The 17,236-nt window shown below is 48.4% G+C and overlaps 1 pseudogene; it reads left to right on the top strand.

Moving 5' to 3' along the window:
• The first annotated feature begins 1,621 nt into the window (after nucleotides 1-1,621).
• Nucleotides 1,622-17,236, top strand: part of LOC149441611 (uncharacterized) — a 71,485-nt pseudogene continuing 55,870 nt past the window's right edge.

Below are 17,236 nucleotides of genomic sequence, written 5' to 3'. Positions count from 1 at the left end.
AAAACAGTTATATGGCACCTGATTGCAACAGCTGAACAGTGATTGGTACTGTCGCGATCAGATTGATGCGCTGGCGTCGGAAATTCTATCCCTGACTTGGTGATTAAAACTGTTCCTGGTCCAATCGACTTTGGGTACTTCAGTACCCAGAACGTCCTGTGGGCTGGTACAGGGTTGATTGGCCAAGGGCTAATGTCCAGCCTATGTCCATATTTCAATAAATTGAGGACCCTGAGATATGGATGGGGTGATTCGTACAGAGCCATTTCTATTTTACTGGCGAATCGCGGACTTTCTCTAACTTGCTCCAGTCACAGGATAACTCTTAGCAAAAGTTTTATTTCTGTTTTTATTCCCTTTTATTTTATAGTCAATAGCCAATTGTGTGTCTTTTTGTATTTTCTGTATTATTTGTAACTTTTTATACTTTGTACATATTCTATGCACAGCCCACTTTCGGGATATTAAATCATAAAGTTAATAAGTGACTTCTGGATACTTAAGCTCCGGCTCATATCTCCAGAGAGATTATTGTATTACAGTGTCTATATATGCTCGGTCTAAGTTCATTGCCAATCTGTATGCAATTGCACTGTGTGTTGGCAAATTGCATGCAGATTGTAAAGTAGCAGATCTGCTAGACAGAGATCTGTGTGTGTGGTGGCCCAGCAGACCAGTCTGCCGACAAACTGTTGGATGGTGGCAAGCTACCGTTTGTTGTGTGACTGGTGTGGGGGGGTGTGGACAGTGGAATCGTCATTCACTCCGGGGTTCTAGCTTGTAGGATAGCTGGAGGAATGCTAGAAGTGTTTGCCAATTGCTAGACTGCTCCCCAACCCTTAGATTGCACCAGATTGTGTATAAGATTTGTATCTGCCTGTGTGTGGTCAGCCAGCTGGATTGGAGTGGAGTCTCCCTCTAGTAGTGGCCAGATGCAGTGCGTATCATGGCCAGTCTTATATGCTCAAAGTAAGACCCCTCATTCCCTCTTTACCCCAAGTCATGGCCGGACGTCCACACCTCGGTTAGCTAGGCACCGTGGGCATGTGTGTGCGGTGTGGACCCATGATAGCCCCGCAGTAAAGGCATAGGTTGCCTTGCCGTCTGCGTAATCTTTCCTCTGCAGATAAGGCAGGTCAGAGAAGGCCAATTAGCATGGGTTTTACTTCCGGAGTGCTGATAGGCGGAGAAATAGGGACAGAATCCACTGGTCTTGGAACCCTTGGCAAAACCCTTGGCAAAGGGTCTGGGTATGTTCAGAATGTCTCTCCTGTAGCCGTTGATCCAATTAGGTAGCGAGTTGAATTAGATTCTCCAAGGAGGAGGGAGCCTCCACCCTAGCTAATTCGTCCTTGAGGGACTCAGACAGACCTAGATGGAACTGGTATTTTAGGGCTGCGTCATTCAACCCGGTATTGGCGGACCATTTGCGGAATTCTACAATGTAGTCCTCCACATGCCGTCGGCCTTGTTGTAGAGCATGAAGGGTGGATTCAGCAGTAGAGGTCCTCTGGGGGTCATCATAAAGAGCTGCCATAGCTTCAAAGAATGTGATCACTGAGTTTAGCGCTGGTTCTTTTGTTCCAGTAAGCTGTGTGCCCATGATTGAGGTTCGTCAGATATGAGAGAAATGATGAACCCCACTTTAACTGTCTCAAGTGAGAAGGTCCTGGGTTGCAGTGCAAAATACAACTCACAAGCATTCTTGAAGGCTCGGAATTTACGTCGGTCCCCAGGAAGCGTTCCGGAATGGTAACCCTGAGTAGTACCACAGCGGGTGTAACAGTGGAAAGCGAACTGGCTGGTGCCACTGTAGGGATAGGACTAGGCAATGGATTCTGGTCTGCAGAGGTCGCAGCAGTAGTGAGCGAATGAAGACGTCCCTCCAGCTGAAAATATTACTCCTGCAGATCCTTGACCACTTGCATAAGTGCCATCATCTGTTGGCACAGGGCCTCTAATGCGGAAGCACCTCTCTCGGCCTCAGACATAATGGCTGATTGATACTATCACGTACCTGGTGAGAGATGCCAATGGAGAGAGGGCTTCCCTTGCGGCTAAGTTCCAGACTCCCCTGAGAGTGGTACAGCAGGAATCAGGACCAAAGTGGCACAGGTCACCTGTAGGAGTGCTTGTTGGTGGTCCACCCAGGAGCACAGCTGATGCACTGAGATGAGGTCTGCAGACAGGTGGCACCTGTGTGAGGTATGAAAGCCCTTCCGGGGAACAGGATTACTGGATAGCCGGTTCAAAGCCAAGGTCCAGTACTGGGTGGAGATCAGAAGAGACGTAGTCAGATGGGATAGCCGAGGTCATACACAGAGGAGCAAGAGAGAATATCTGTTAGCCAAGCCGAGGTCATGCACAGAGGAGCAAGAGAGAATATCTGTTAGCCAAGCCGAGGTCAGGTCAGGGTTTAAGCAGAGAAGACAGGTCCAAGAGCAAGCCGAGTCGATAACAGGAAATCACAGATCACAGTAGCACAGGAAATCACAGATCACAGTAGCACAGGAACAGGAAATCACAGTTCACAGTAGAACAGGAACAAGGTACTGGGGAGCCAAAGATCAACCAGCACCTGAGAGTAGTGCAGGGCTTCCTTATAAAGGCTGTTTGCCACCAAATTTGAGCCAATGTGAACTTCTGCGGCCATGCAAGGTACTGGCAGGGTTGCCAGGTCTCCTAACACCTCTGCCAAGGACAGAGCCCTGACATCTGTCCCCTCTACCCTCTGGCACCCGCTGAACTGTGCCCACAGATGGGTAAGCAGAGCCAGAGAAGCATAGTAGGTACAGGAGAGGTTCACACAGATGGGGTGGCAGAGGCTGGCACCTGAAAGGAGAGCCCTGCGGCTTGCCCTCAGCAGGGATAAAGATTAAACACAATACTTGCCCGGCACCCAGAACTACATGTCCCGGGCGTCGGGTGATGTAAAGTGACCATCCCTGCATGATGAGCTGACGTCCTCACAGAACTGCCTCAGAGCAAACTAGTCAAAGGAAGGATCATATTTATCATTCCTTGTCTGCAGATCTAAAACTCATCAAAACCAGTTCAGAGACCAAACAAACCCAACAGAGAAAAGGGGCCCCGGACCTCAAAATTGTAGTAAACACTAAACAGCCCAAACAAAATGTCTTCCCATGGGGGGAGTAGTTCTTCAATGTCCAGCAACCCTCCTATTCCCCCCTCACATCCACATCCTATTATTGTGTGACCAATACCATCCAAATCATTCTTACTTTCATTTCCCAAAGTTATCCGTCTACAAGGAGACCTGTATAGATCACATGATGGCACCAATGAGGATGGAGGAGGACCGGAGTCACATGACTGAGAAGATACTAAACCTCACCCTGGAGATCATCTACCTGCTGACCGGAGAGGTGAGGAGGATTCTGGGAGGTCACATGACATCACTCTCATCTCTATTATTAAAACACAGACCTGACCGGAGAGGTGAGGAGGATTCTGGGAGGTCACATGACATCACTCTTATCTCTATTAATAAAACACAGACCTGACCGGAGAGGTGAGGAGGATTCTGGGAGGTCACATGACATCACTCTTATCTCTATTAATAAACACAGACCTGACCGGAGAGGTGAGGAGGATTCTGGGGGGTCACATGACGTCACTCTTATCTCTATTAATAAAACACAGACCTGACTGGAGAGGTGAGGAGGATTCTGGGAGGTCACATGACATCACTCGCATCTCTATTAATAAACACAGACCTGACCGGAGAGGTGAGGAGGATTTTGGGAGTCTAACATGATATTCCTATTGGTTCCTCAATGCAGAGATTTCCTCCTCTGAAGTCAGGTGATCATATGACCATCACAGTGCCTCCATGTGACTCCCTAAACCCTGAGAGACACAACATGCAGAAGATTCTAGAAGTCACCAAGAAGATGATGGAGCTGCTGACAGGAGAGGTGAGCGGTGCCGGGAATTCTGGGACATTCTCCAATCACTGATCATTATCGGTATCATTAGGATCTGTACATTATCTGCATTGTTACCATTGATGTCATTTTTATTATATATTCAGAGTGGAAACCTGAGAGATCCTAAAGTTGAGGTTAAAGGAGAGATGAAAGAGGAGGAGGATGAGGATGGGGAGATGGAGGAGTCAGAGATTCTAAGAGAACACAAAGATCTGTACCAGGACACCATGGTGGAGTCATCCAGCTACAGGAACCCACCAGAGAGATGTCCCCGTCCTCTGTATTCCCGGGATTCCACACAGGAAGGTCACACCATCCCTCACCATCATCAGGTAGATGATGACAATTATTGGTAGTTGTGATTTATACACAGCATGTTTGTTACAATGAATGTTTTATTATATCTTTCAGAGTGGAATCCTCGGGGATGATAATATTGATGGTAAAGAAGAGTATAAAGAGGAGGATGAGGAGTATGGAGTGATGGAGGAGTTTTCAGAAGGACACAAGGATATGATGGAGCCACCTAATACCAGGAACCCACCAGAGAGATGTCCCCGTCCTCTGTATTCCCGGGATTCCACACAGGAAGGTCACACCATCCCTCACTATTACAAGGTTGGTGGGATGGAGCATCTAGAACATGGACTTGTGGAGATAATATTTTTATTTTTCATGTTAGCTTTATTTATATATTATGTGAAATTTCTAATTTTCTTGGTTTAGGGTGAAGATCTGATAAATATAAAAGTTGAGGTGAAAGCAGAAGAAGAAGAGGCGTATGTGAGGGATGATCAGCAGTCTATGGAGGAAGATGGAATAACGGGGACATTTATAGAGGAGGACACTCCTACAGAGATCAGCACAGGTGGGTCATGAACACTAAATACACGATATACTCTATGTTGTACATTACATACTCCTGACCCCTGCACTATATACTCTATGTTGTACATTACATACTCCTGACCCCTGCACTATATACTCTATGTTGTACATTACATACTCCTGACCCCTGCCCTATATACTCTATGTTGTACATTACATACTCCTGACCCCTGCACTATATACTCTATGTTGTGCATTACATACTCCTGACCCCTGCACTATATACTCTATGTTGTACATTACATACTCCTGACCCCTGCCCTATATACTCTATGTTGTACATTACATACTCCTGACCCCTGCACTATATACTTTGTTGTACATTACATACTCCTGACCCCAGCACTATATACTCTATGTTATACATTTCATACTCCAGACTCCTGCTTTCCCCCCTCCCCCACTGCTATATATACACATAATATGGATTCTCTCATGTTACACCTATTTCCTCCCAGCTGGACATTTTATATCGGATGATGTGATTGGAGCACAGACTTTTACATGGTGATAATAATGTGATAACATCCTCCAACTTTGGACCCTTAAACAGAAAGTGATAATGAGGGAGGAGTCAATACCTCAATGATGGTGGTCTTCAGGATCAGTCCAGTCTTCATCTTGGTTGTTCTCCCCCATCCTCACTCTCTGACCTCTGGTGGGGCTCAGCCCCGCTGTTCTTCATGACTAAATCATGGACTAAATATGGAAGTGCAGTACTTCTTGTGTTGGGAAGATGGCGATGAGTGATAGAGGGGGTGGGGACCCTCGTCCTATAATCCCCTCATCACTGTCCCTCCTATAAAAGACAGTTCTGGTTGTTTCCTCACTCTCTGACTAAGGTCCATGAATAAAGAAATGACCTGGTAGGAGATCAGAGGAGCCATTTCCTAGTTCCCTTGAGGGTGGAATTGTAAGCTCCTCAGAGACTAAGCTGCCTGATGTGGGCGGAGTCCTGGTTTGGGGGAACCAATCAGCTCCTGTCTAGTAATCCTCTTTGTCTTTGTATTTTAGTCCATGGCCGGGAGATGAGGAAAACCTCCGAGGATTGTCTCACTTTGTCTCCAGACTGGAAAGTAGAAGATGAGGACATCACACAGTATAGTCCAGGAGAAAACCCGGCTCCCTCCAATGTCCATCCGGCACCACCCAGTGTAGATGGACCATCGGATTCCTCGTATCCTGAGGAACCTCAGACTGTGCGGGACCGGGCCACCCCTCCAACAGGGAAGAGCTTCTCCTGTACTGTGTGCGGGAAGGGTTTCCATTTTAAATCCCATCTTAATGTGCATAAAATAACTCACACAGGAGAGAAGCCATATTCCTGTCTTGAGTGCGGGAAATGCTTTTCACGAAAGTATGATCTTTACAAACATCAGAGATATCACACGGGGGAGAAGCCATATTCCTGTCCAGAGTGTGGGAAATGTTTTTCACAGAAGTCTCATCTTTCCAGTCATCAGAGATCTCACACGGGGGAAAAGCCGTATTCCTGTCATGAGTGCGGGAAATGTTTTTCACAGAAGTCCAATCTTAACAGACATCAGAGATCTCACATGGAAGAGATCCCTGTTCCTGTCTTGAGTGCGGGAAATGTTTTTCAGTGAAGTCAAATCTTTGCATTCATCAGAGATGTCACACGAGGAAGAAGCCACTTTCCTGCCCTGAGAGGGAAATGTTCCTCACTGAAGTCCTGTCTTCCTGTACATCAGGGGTCCCACACAACCCTGGAGGTGTATTAGTGCCTTGAGTGCGGGAAATGTCTTCTAGATGAATGTTGCTGGACATCCCAGCTCTCATGTGGGGAAGAAGCACACCCTGATATACACCTCAGATATACTCCATGGCTGATCTTCATCATGGAAGAAACAGTTCATAAGGAGATCAAAGGCCCCCAAAGACATGGATGAAGTGTGGGACCGGGTCGGCCATTGATGGCAGGAGAAGATGTTTTCAATGTATTTTCCATCAATGGAAGACATTCCAGCAGCTCAGATGTGATCCTAATAACATTGGTTCCCCCATTCACACAGGAGGAATGGACATGAACTCTCACTGAGGGAATTGCTATACAAACATTCTATGAATAGACCCCCAAATGTCAGGAGACGTTTCTATAAAGACGGGAAGTATGGAGCAGAGAAATGAATAGACCTCCCAGCAATGTTATTACCAGGCTGCAGCTAGGGGGAGCTCTAATGTCACCCCAGCAGAGTGATCCCATCTAGCCCACATTAACCCTCTCACTGCCAGAGCTGTTTCTGCACAAATGTTAAAATGCTAATTTTGGACCTGAAGATTAGTTTGTTAGTTTGTACACCAATAATAATGACTCCGCCCCCACATTCCAGACAAGGGATCTTCCTGAGCAATCAGATTCCTTCCTTTACTATTTCCTGATTTTTATGCTTCAATCTTATTAAATGTAAAATTATAATAAAACATTTATTGAACAAAAACTATTGTGTGTGTCGGTGCAATGACGGCAAACTTCAATATAGAACATTGCTCCTCGGTGACACCTCACACCCTTCAATAACGGCGCAGAGTGCGGGGGTCAGCAGTATATCATATACAGCCCACCATACAGAGTGCAGAGGGGGGCTGTAGTGTGCCCCCCCTCCTGATCCATACCAGGCCACATGTCCACAACATGGGGGTCACCTTACCAGGGGGGTCACCTTACCAGGGGGGATTAATACAATCAGAGAATGCCTGGGTTTATATGGCAAGGAGAGTGATGAATGTTCCCAATTTCCATCTGTCAGATATGCTGCCGATCATTTAGCTACATGTTTGATGGCCATTCCCACCCCAACCTCCGTTTTGTTGGACATTTTCAGAGTAATGACTAATGATACTGATGTAAGAATGGATGATGGACCATCTATGTCATTGTATGAGGACTGTCAGAACTGTCCAGGTCCATATAAAGGCTGGAATATATGACTGGTATGAAAACGTTGAATGTTCCCCCAGGAGATGTGTTACAATATGACATGTGATTCTGAAGAGATTCCCCGGTGTTGGGATCTCAGATTTCCATATGGCCCACATCACACAACCCGATCTCCTCAGGACAGGATTTTCTGTACGTCTAATAGAACATGTAGTTCAGTACATAACCCAATGAGCTGTCATCATGTTCTATCACAGCCCAGCCACAGTCACAGGTCACACTACCTTTAGGATGGTTGTTTTCTTGTGGAAATCCCACATATTCATATATTCCAGGAATATTACTGGAGGGCCTTGTACTTGGAGCCGTCTGAGTATGATATTGCCTGAGCATCCTAAAGCTATGGAGAAGGATCTAAGATCAAGAAGGAGGACCGAGATTGGATCAGAAGATTGTATATCAGACATCACACTGCTTTCCAAAGCTGAATACACTAGTTTAGTTGGATCTATTGTAGGAGGACCAGCATTGGCATTATATAACACAAGAACATAGTTACATAGTTAGTCTGGCTGAAAAAAGACAAAAGTCCATCCAGTTCAACCATTAACAAAAAAAAGTTATAATCCGACATCCACAGTTGATACAAAAGAAGCTAAAACCCCAGCAAAGCACGATCCAATTTGCTCCTGCAGGGGAAAAAATCCCTCCCTGATCCCCGGAGAGGCAATCGGATATTCCCGGGATCAACGTCACCTATAAATGTTAGTAGAACTGTTTATCCTTTAGCATGTAGTATGGATAAAAGTCTGAATCGTACTTCTATGGCTTTGCAGGAACTGTTACTCAACCTCCAAGGAACCCGTAAAGCTGTTCTTCAGAATCGAGTGACTATAGATTGACACAGTGCACCACCCACTCCTCCTCAGTACACTCCACTCCATTGGCCTCCATGACTCTGCTCTCTCCTGGTTCTCCTCTTACCTTTCTCAGCGCACTTTCAGTGTCACATACAACTCCTCCTCCTCCGCTCCACTTCCTCTTTCTGTTGGGGTACCCCAAGGTTCTGTCCTTGGACCCCTCCTTTTCTCTCTCTATACCTCCTCCCTGGGCCAACTGATAACCTCCCATGGCTTCCAATACCACCTCTATGCTGATGACACCCAGATCTATGTCTCCACTCCCCAGCTCACCCCCTCAATCTCCTCCCGTATCACAAATCTACTGAGTGACATATCAGCATGGATGTCACATCACTACCTTAGACTCAATCTTTCCAAAACCGAGCTGTAATATTACCTCCCTCCAATCCCCAGCTCGCGACTTTACCATCAAGATCAACAACCCAACCATTGGTCCTTCCCCTTATGCCAGGGTGCTAGGTGTAATCCTAGACTATGACCTCTCCTTTGGGCCCCACATCCACTCACTGGCTAAATCCTGCCACCTCAACCTCCGGAACATTTCCTGAAGCCGCCCCATCCTGACCAATGACACCACAAAACAACTTATCCACGCCTTGGTTATATCCCACCTCCATTACTGCAACTCCCTCCTCACTGGTCTACCATTACACAGGCTATCCCTCCTTCAGTCTATTATGAATGCTGCCGCTAGACTCATACACCTTACCAACCGATCAGCGACTGCTGCTAGACTCATACACCTTACCAACCGATCAGCGACTGCCGCTAGACTCATACACCTTACCAACTGATCAGTGACTGCTGCTAGACTCATACACCTTACCAACCGATCAGCTACTGCTGCTAGACTCATACATCTTACCAACCGATCAGCGACTGCCGCTAGACTCATACACCTTACCAACCGATCAGCGACTGCCGCTAGACTCATACACCTTACCAACCGATCAGCGACTGCCGCTAGACTCATACACCTAACCAACCGATCAGTGACTGCTGCTAGACTCATACACCTTACCAACCGATCAGGGACTGCTGCTAGACTCATACACCTTACCAACCGATCAGGGACTGCTGCTAGACTCATACACCTTACCAACCGATCAGTGACTGCCGCTAGACTCATATACCTTACCAACCGATCAGCGACTGCTGCTAGACTCATACACCTTACCAACCGATCAGAGACTGCTGCTAGACTCATACACCTTACCAACCGATCAGTGACTGCTGCTAGACTCATACACCTTACCAACCGATCAGCGACTGCCGCTAGACTCATACACCTCACCAACTGAACAGCGACTGCTGCTAGACTCATACACCTTACCAACCGATCAGCGACTGCTGCTAGACTCATACACCTTACCAACCGATCAGGGACTGCTGCTAGACTCATACACCTTACCAACCGATCAGGGACTGCTGCTAGACTCATACACCTTACCAACCGATCAGTGACTGCCGCTAGACTCATATACCTTACCAACCGATCAGCGACTGCTGCTAGACTCATACACCTTACCAACCGATCAGTGACTGCTGCTAGACTCATACACCTTACCAACCGATCAGCGACTGCCGCTAGACTCATACACCTAACCAACCGATCAGTGACTGCTGCTAGACTCATACACCTTACCAACCGATCAGGGACTGCTGCTAGACTCATACACCTTACCAACCGATCAGTGACTGCCGCTAGACTCATATACCTTACCAACCGATCAGTGACTGCCGCTAGACTCATACACCTTACCAACCGATCAGAGACTGCTGCTAGACTCATACACCTTACCAACCGATCAGTGACTGCTGCTAGACTCATACACCTTACCAACCGATCAGCGACTGCCGCTAGACTCATACACCTCACCAACTGAACAGCGACTGCTGCTAGACTCATACACCTTACCAACCGATCAGCGACTGCCGCTAGACTCATACACCTCACCAACTGAACAGCGACTGCTGCTAGACTCATACACCTTACCAACCGATCAGCGACTGCCGCTAGACTCATACACCTTACCAACCGATCAGTGACTGCTGCCAGACTCACCCACCTTACCAACCGATCAGTGACTGCTGCCAGACTCACCCACCTTACCAACCGATCAGCGACTGCTGCCAGACTCACCCACCTTACCAACCGATCAGTGACTTCTGCTAGACTCATACACCTTACCAACCGATCAGCGACTGCCGCTAGACTCATACACCTTACCAACCAATCAGTGACTGCTGCCCCTCTCTGCCAGTCCCTTCACTGGCCTCTGCTCAGTGTTCTCCATCCCTCTCTGCCAATCCCTTCATTGTCTTCCACTAACCCAGGGGTAGGCAACCTGCGGCTCTCCAGCTGTTGAAGGACTACAAGTTCCATCATGCCTCTGCAAGTCATAGCTATAACTGTCAGTTTTGTAATGTTACAATGCCTCATGGGAAATGTAGTTCCACAACAGCTAGAGAGCCGCAGGTTGCCTGCCCCTGCACTAACCCAACATATAAAATTCAAATTACTAACCACAGCATACAAAACCATCCACAACACCGCCCCGGCTACATCACCAAACTCATCCACAGATATCGCTGGCTCCTCTCCTCCCAAGACATCTTGCTCTCTAGCTCCCTCGTCACCTCCTCCTTCTACACTCACCTCCAGGACTTCTCCAGAGCCTCTCCCATCCTCTGGAACTCCCTACCACAGCATGTCCGGTCAGCCCCTCACCCTCTCTGCCTTTAGGCGATCTTTGAAAACTCACTTCTTCAGGGAAGCCTACCCCACCCCCACCTAAGAATTGTACTTGAATCACCTCCACCAGATCATCCCCCGCAGCCATCACCTTTTATATCCCCTCCCCCTTCCTTCAGATTGTAAGCTCCACGAGTCGGGCCCTCCTATTCCTTCTGTACTGAAATGTATTGTAATTTTACCGCCCCCCTTATATTGTACAGCGCTGCGCAAACTGTTGGCGCCATAAATCCTGTATAATAATAATAACCCCAGCTGGGAGTAAAGGGTGGAAATGGCTGGTGACCCCCAGATTTGGGCAATGATGTCATCACTATAAATGGATAAAACCCGCGCTATGTGTAACAACTCCAAACCTACAAAAACCTTCTAGCGGACTGCTGCTGTAACAAAGGGAAGGATTCCCTGTCATCTAGAAGAGCATTATGTGTCACAGCGCTGTCCTATTGTGTGTGCACAGAAATCATCACAAATACACTACAAATATGTGGAGACATTCAGAGATAAAGAGCTCGGGGCTCCAAATCCTATTCTCTGCACATCCACTGCTTCCACTTTACACCCACTTCATTGGTCTTATGGGGTTTATCAATAAATGAAGGAAACTGAACCGTGTGCAAATCCATCCACAACATAAAGTGCTTTGTGCTCAAGATGCTGCTCCCTGCAGATCCACTGCTTCCACTTTACACCCACTTCATTCATCTCATCAGATTTGCTGCTATAGGAAATCATCTCAAATCCTGTGCAAATCCATGGAGACGGACAATATTGTGTGCTCAGTATAGTGTTCTCTGCAAGTCCACCGCTTCCACTTTGCATCTACTTCAATCCACTTATTTTACTACAAAAATCCACCAATCAGTGAAAAGTTGATAAGGTGTGAAAGTGCTCCGCCCTCCAAACTGTGTCAGCTGTAGTGTAGCCACGCCTTCTTCCACCTCTTGTACACAGGATGATGAGGGCGCCCCCTAGTAGTGCTTCCCCCTCACCACACCAATAGGACTCCCAGCTTTTCAGCTCCCAGAGTCACAAACATCCTTCACACTCTCCTCATCTCCGATGGTAAAGGAACCGGATCCTCCTCGCTCACTCCTGCAAGTCTGCTGCGGGTTCTGTCAGTCTCCCTCCTAGACTCCGCCTCCGACCGCCATTCCAGCAGGAGCTCCGCCTCTAAATACACACTCAGGGAGGACAGAAAGGGGAACCCGACATCATGTGACACCTTTTATTACATGGAAATACGAAAATCAACGGGACTAATGCAATCACATTTACTGCAAAATCAAAGGGGCCAAAATGTGTCCCCCGAGCAGTCAGGCTGCAGGAGATCTGCTGAGACATAGAGAGGGAAATGGGTGCTAATAGGCTGCGGGAGATCTGCCGAGACATAGAGAGGTAAATGGGTGCTAATAGGCTGCGGGAGATCTGCCGAGACATAGAGAGGGAAATGGCTGCTAATAGGCTGCAGGAGATCTGCTGAGACATAGAGAGGGAAATGGGTGCTAATAGGCTGCGGGAGTTCTGCTGAGACATAGAGAGGGAAATGGCTGCTAATAGGCTGCGGGAGATCTGCTGAGACATAGAGAGGGAAATGGGTGCTAATAGGCTGCGGGAGATCTGCCGAGACATAGAGAGGGAAATGGGTGCTAATAGGCTGCGGGAGATCTGCCGAGAGATAGAGAGGGAAATGGGTGCTAATAGGCTGCGGGAGATCCGCTGAGACATAGAGAGGGAAATGGGTGCTAATAGTCTGCGGGAGATCCGCTGAGACATAGAGAGGGAAATGGGTGCTAATAGTCTGCGGGAGATCCGCTGAGACATAGAGAGGGAAATGGGAGCTAATAGGCTGCAGGAGATCTGCTGAGACATAGAAAGGGAAATGGGTGCTAATAGGCTGCAGGAGATCCGCTGAGACATAGAGAGGGAAATGGGTGCTAATAGGCTTCAGGAGATCCCCTGAGACATAGAGAAGGAAATGGGTGCTAATAGGCTGCAGGAGATCTGGTGAGACATAAAAAGGGAAATGTTAGCTAATAGGCTGCAGGAGATCCGCTGAGACATAGAGAGGGAAATGGGAGCTAATAGGCTGCAGGAGATCCGCTGAAACATACCGAGGGAAATGGGTGCTAATAGACTGCAGGAGATCTGCTGAAACACAGAAAGGGAAATGGGTGCTAATAGGATGCAGGAGATCTGCTGACACATAGAGAGGGAAATGGGAGCTAATAGGCTGCAGGAGATCTGCTGACACATAGAGAGGGAAATGGGAGCTAATAGGCTGCAGGAGATCCGCTGAGACATAGAGAGGGAAATGGGAGCTAATAGGCTGCAGGAGATCCGCTGAGACATTGAGAGGGAAATGGGTGCTAATAGGCTGCAGGAGATCCGCTGAAACATAGAGAGGGAAATGGGAGCTAATAGGCTGCAGGAGATCTGCTGAGACAATGAAATGTGTATGAAATGGATGGATGTGCAGACACTCCCAGAAGATGATGTCATTATGAGTGGATTGATATATATTTTTGCATTGTCCCCCCCAGAAGGATCAGGTTTGGCGGGATCGCTCTCATTAGCTATACATTTGTATTTTGTGTTCTGTGTTTGTAAGACTTTTCTATATGTAATAAGAGATGTTTGTTGAACAGTTGGTTACATAAGAGTTACATTTATTTCTTCTTCCTTTATTCAGTAATGTTTCATCTCCCGTAGTATCCCTGTAAGGTACATATTATACAGGAAGGGGGATTATGGGATGGATCTCGGGGCTGCAGTTCCTCTGAGCTCCACAAGGTGGGGATCTCACCTATACTCACACAGGAAGTCTCTATGGAATGCAGACAGGAAGTGATGTCAGGGACAGACAGGAAGTGACGTCAGGTACAGACAGGAAGTGATGTCAGGTATAGACAGGAAGTTCCAGCTGAGAGGTGAGGCGGGAAGAAGTATAGAGGAGACGTTGGTGGAAGTGGCAGCAGAGGAGGTAATAAGATGTTATTTCCTATTTACAACAAATGTATATAAATCTGAGGCTCTTTTAGGAATGTTGGGGGGTTTCAAAAATGAAAGGGGCTTTATAGCAACTTAAATGTGTAATATGTGTAACATTGTTCTGTTTATCTCCTCCTCCCCTCCCCCGCCTGTCTCCAGCACTGCACCCGGGGACTGGCAGGGAGGGGAGAGACCTTGCAGTGTAATGAGAACCGATTGGTTGCTCCTCATGAAAGGGGAGTGTCCGTCTTATCCGTTCTCCCTTTCACTCCCAGAGACGTTTTTGCCTGTTTTGCACATTTAAAAAATCATTTTATCCTGAAGATGACACAAAACCCCCAAATATCGATTTTCTGAAAGTAGAGACTTTAGAGAATAAAATAGTGGCAGTTCTAATTTTTATGTCACAAAATATCACAAAGTCTAGGAAATGCCAAATTTCAGTAAAAAATTATTATTATTATTACATGGAGTTTATATAGCGCCAAAGGGTTTGCTCAGCGCTGTACAATAGGGGGGGACAATACATGAGACAGTACAGTAACAACAAACAGCACACGAGGGGTTAGAGGGCCCTACTCTTAGGAGCTTACAATCTAGGAGGGAGGGGGTAGAGGTACAGGAGGAAGTGGCTGTGGGGGATGGAGTGGTAGGAGGAATGAAGAACGGCTGTTAGGTGAAGGTGGGGTAGGCTTCCCTGAAGAGATAGGTTTTCAGGGAGCGCCTGAAGGTGAGGAGGGAAGGTGACAGTCTGATGGATTGGGGTAGTGAGTTCCAGAGGATGGGGGAGGACCTGGAGAAGTCTTGCAGACGTGCGTGAGAGGAGGAGACCAGGGAGCAGGATAGAAGGAGGTCCTGTGAGGAGCGAAGGGTACGGGTAGGGTGGTACTTGGGAATCAGGTTGGTGAGGTAGTCAGGGGCAGTGTTGTGAAGGACTTTGTAGGTCAGGGTGAGTAGTTTGAATTTGATGCGTTGGGCAATCGGGAGCCAGTGGAGGGAGAGGCAGAGGGGGGTGGAGCCAGTGGAGGGAGAGGCAGAGGGGGGTGGCAGAGGTGGAGCGGTTGGTGAGGTGGATGAGTCTGGCCGCTGAGTTCAGGATGGTCTGAAGCGGGGAGAGCCTGCACTGGGGTAGGCCGGTGAGGAGGGAGTTGCAGTAGTCCAGACGTGAGATAATCAGGGAGTGTACGAGTAGTTTAGTGGTGTCTGGGGTGAGGAAGGTACGTATCTTGGCGATGTTCCGGAGGTGGAGCCTGCATGTGTTTGTAAGTGATTGGACATGAAGTTGGAAGGAAAGGTTTGAGTCCAGAATGACGCCAAGGACTTTGGCTTGCTAGGCGGGATTGATGGTGGTGATGTTAGTAGTGATGGATAGGATGGGGGGGGGGGGGGTGAGGGCAGGGGGGAAGACGAGGAGCTCGGTTTTGGAGAGGTTAAGCTTGAGGAAATGTAGCGACATCCAGTCTGAGATGTCATTTAGGAGGTGAGTGATGCGGGCGGAGATTGTGGGGGTGAGGAGAGGGGTGGAGAGGTAGATTTGAGGGTCATCAGCGTAGAGGTGATAGTTGAAGCCGTGGGAGTGTATGAGTTTGCCAAGGGAGGAGGTGTAAATGGAGAAGAGAAGGGGTCCAAGGACAGAGTCTTGGGGGACCCCAACAGAGAGGGGGAGGGAAGGGGAGGTGGCACTGTTGTAGGAAACGCTGAAGGAGCGTCGGGATAGGTAAGAGGAGAACCAAGAGAGAGCGGTGTCTCTGATGCCAAGGGAGAGTAGTTTATTAAGGAGGAGGGGGTGGTCGACTGTGTCGAAGGCCGCGGAGAGGTCCAGGAGGAGGAGGACAGAGTAGTCGCCTTTGGCTTTGGCGGTTAGTAGGTGTAGGGGACGGAAGCCGGACTGTAGTGGATCAAGGAGGTTGTTGTCAGTTAGGTGGATGCTTAAGCGGTCGTAGACTAGGCGCTCAAGGAGCTTGGAAGTGAGTGGCAACAGGGAGATGGGTCTGAGGTTGTTTGGGTCAGAGGGGTCCAGGGAGGGCTTTTTGAGTATGGGGGTGATGTGCGCATGCTTTAGGGCGGAGGGTAATGTGCCAGTAGAGAGGGAGAGATTGAAGATATGGGTGAGGGAGCAGATAAGGGAAGAGGGGGGTGACTGGAGGAGTCGAGAGGGGATAGGGTCCAGGGGGCAGGTAGTGAGGCGGGCTTCTGAGAAGACCCTGGTGACTTCCTCAGTGGTAGCGGGGCTGAAGGAGTGCAGAGCTGGGGGGGTTACGGTAAGCGGGGTCTTGGGTGTGGAGGGGGGCAGTGTGGTTGCGAGGTCAGGGGAGGGGAGAGAAGAGGGGGTGATAGGGGGGAGGCTAGGTGGGGAGGTAGATTGCGAGTTGACAATGTCCTTACGGATAGTGTCAATCTTGTTACGGAAATGGGTGGCAATCTCGTGGGCGGTGAGTGAGGTACTGAGTGGAGGAGGGGGGAGAGAGCAGGGAGTTGAAGGTGGAGAAGAGTCAGCGAGGGCAGGAGGAGAGGGTGTTGATCAGGTTTACGAAGTAGGCTTGCTTGGCGGCGTGGAGGGAGGAGGTGTAAGTGAGGAAGGCAGATTTGTAGAGGGAGAATGCATGAGGGGACCTGGTTTTGCGCCATAGTCTCTCCAGCGCACGACTGCGAAGTTTGTGGCGTTTAGTGCTGTCGTTCTGCCATGGTTGGAGCGGTCTGGGTTTGATGTTGCGTGTGGTAAGGGGTGCCAGAGAGTCTAGGGTAGCTGATAGTGAGTCATTGTACGTGGTGGTGGCTAGGTCAGGACATGACAGTGGAAAGATGCTGCCGTGTAGGCGGTTGGTAGCCG

Source organism: Staurois parvus, unplaced genomic scaffold (genome assembly GCF_062004578.1).
Source record: "Staurois parvus isolate SC_StPar_1 unplaced genomic scaffold, SC_StPar_1.0 ptg000965l, whole genome shotgun sequence".
NCBI lineage: Eukaryota > Metazoa > Chordata > Amphibia > Anura > Ranidae > Staurois > Staurois parvus.
Note: the sequence above shows the minus strand (reverse complement) of the source record. Positions and strands in the feature narration are given on the sequence as shown.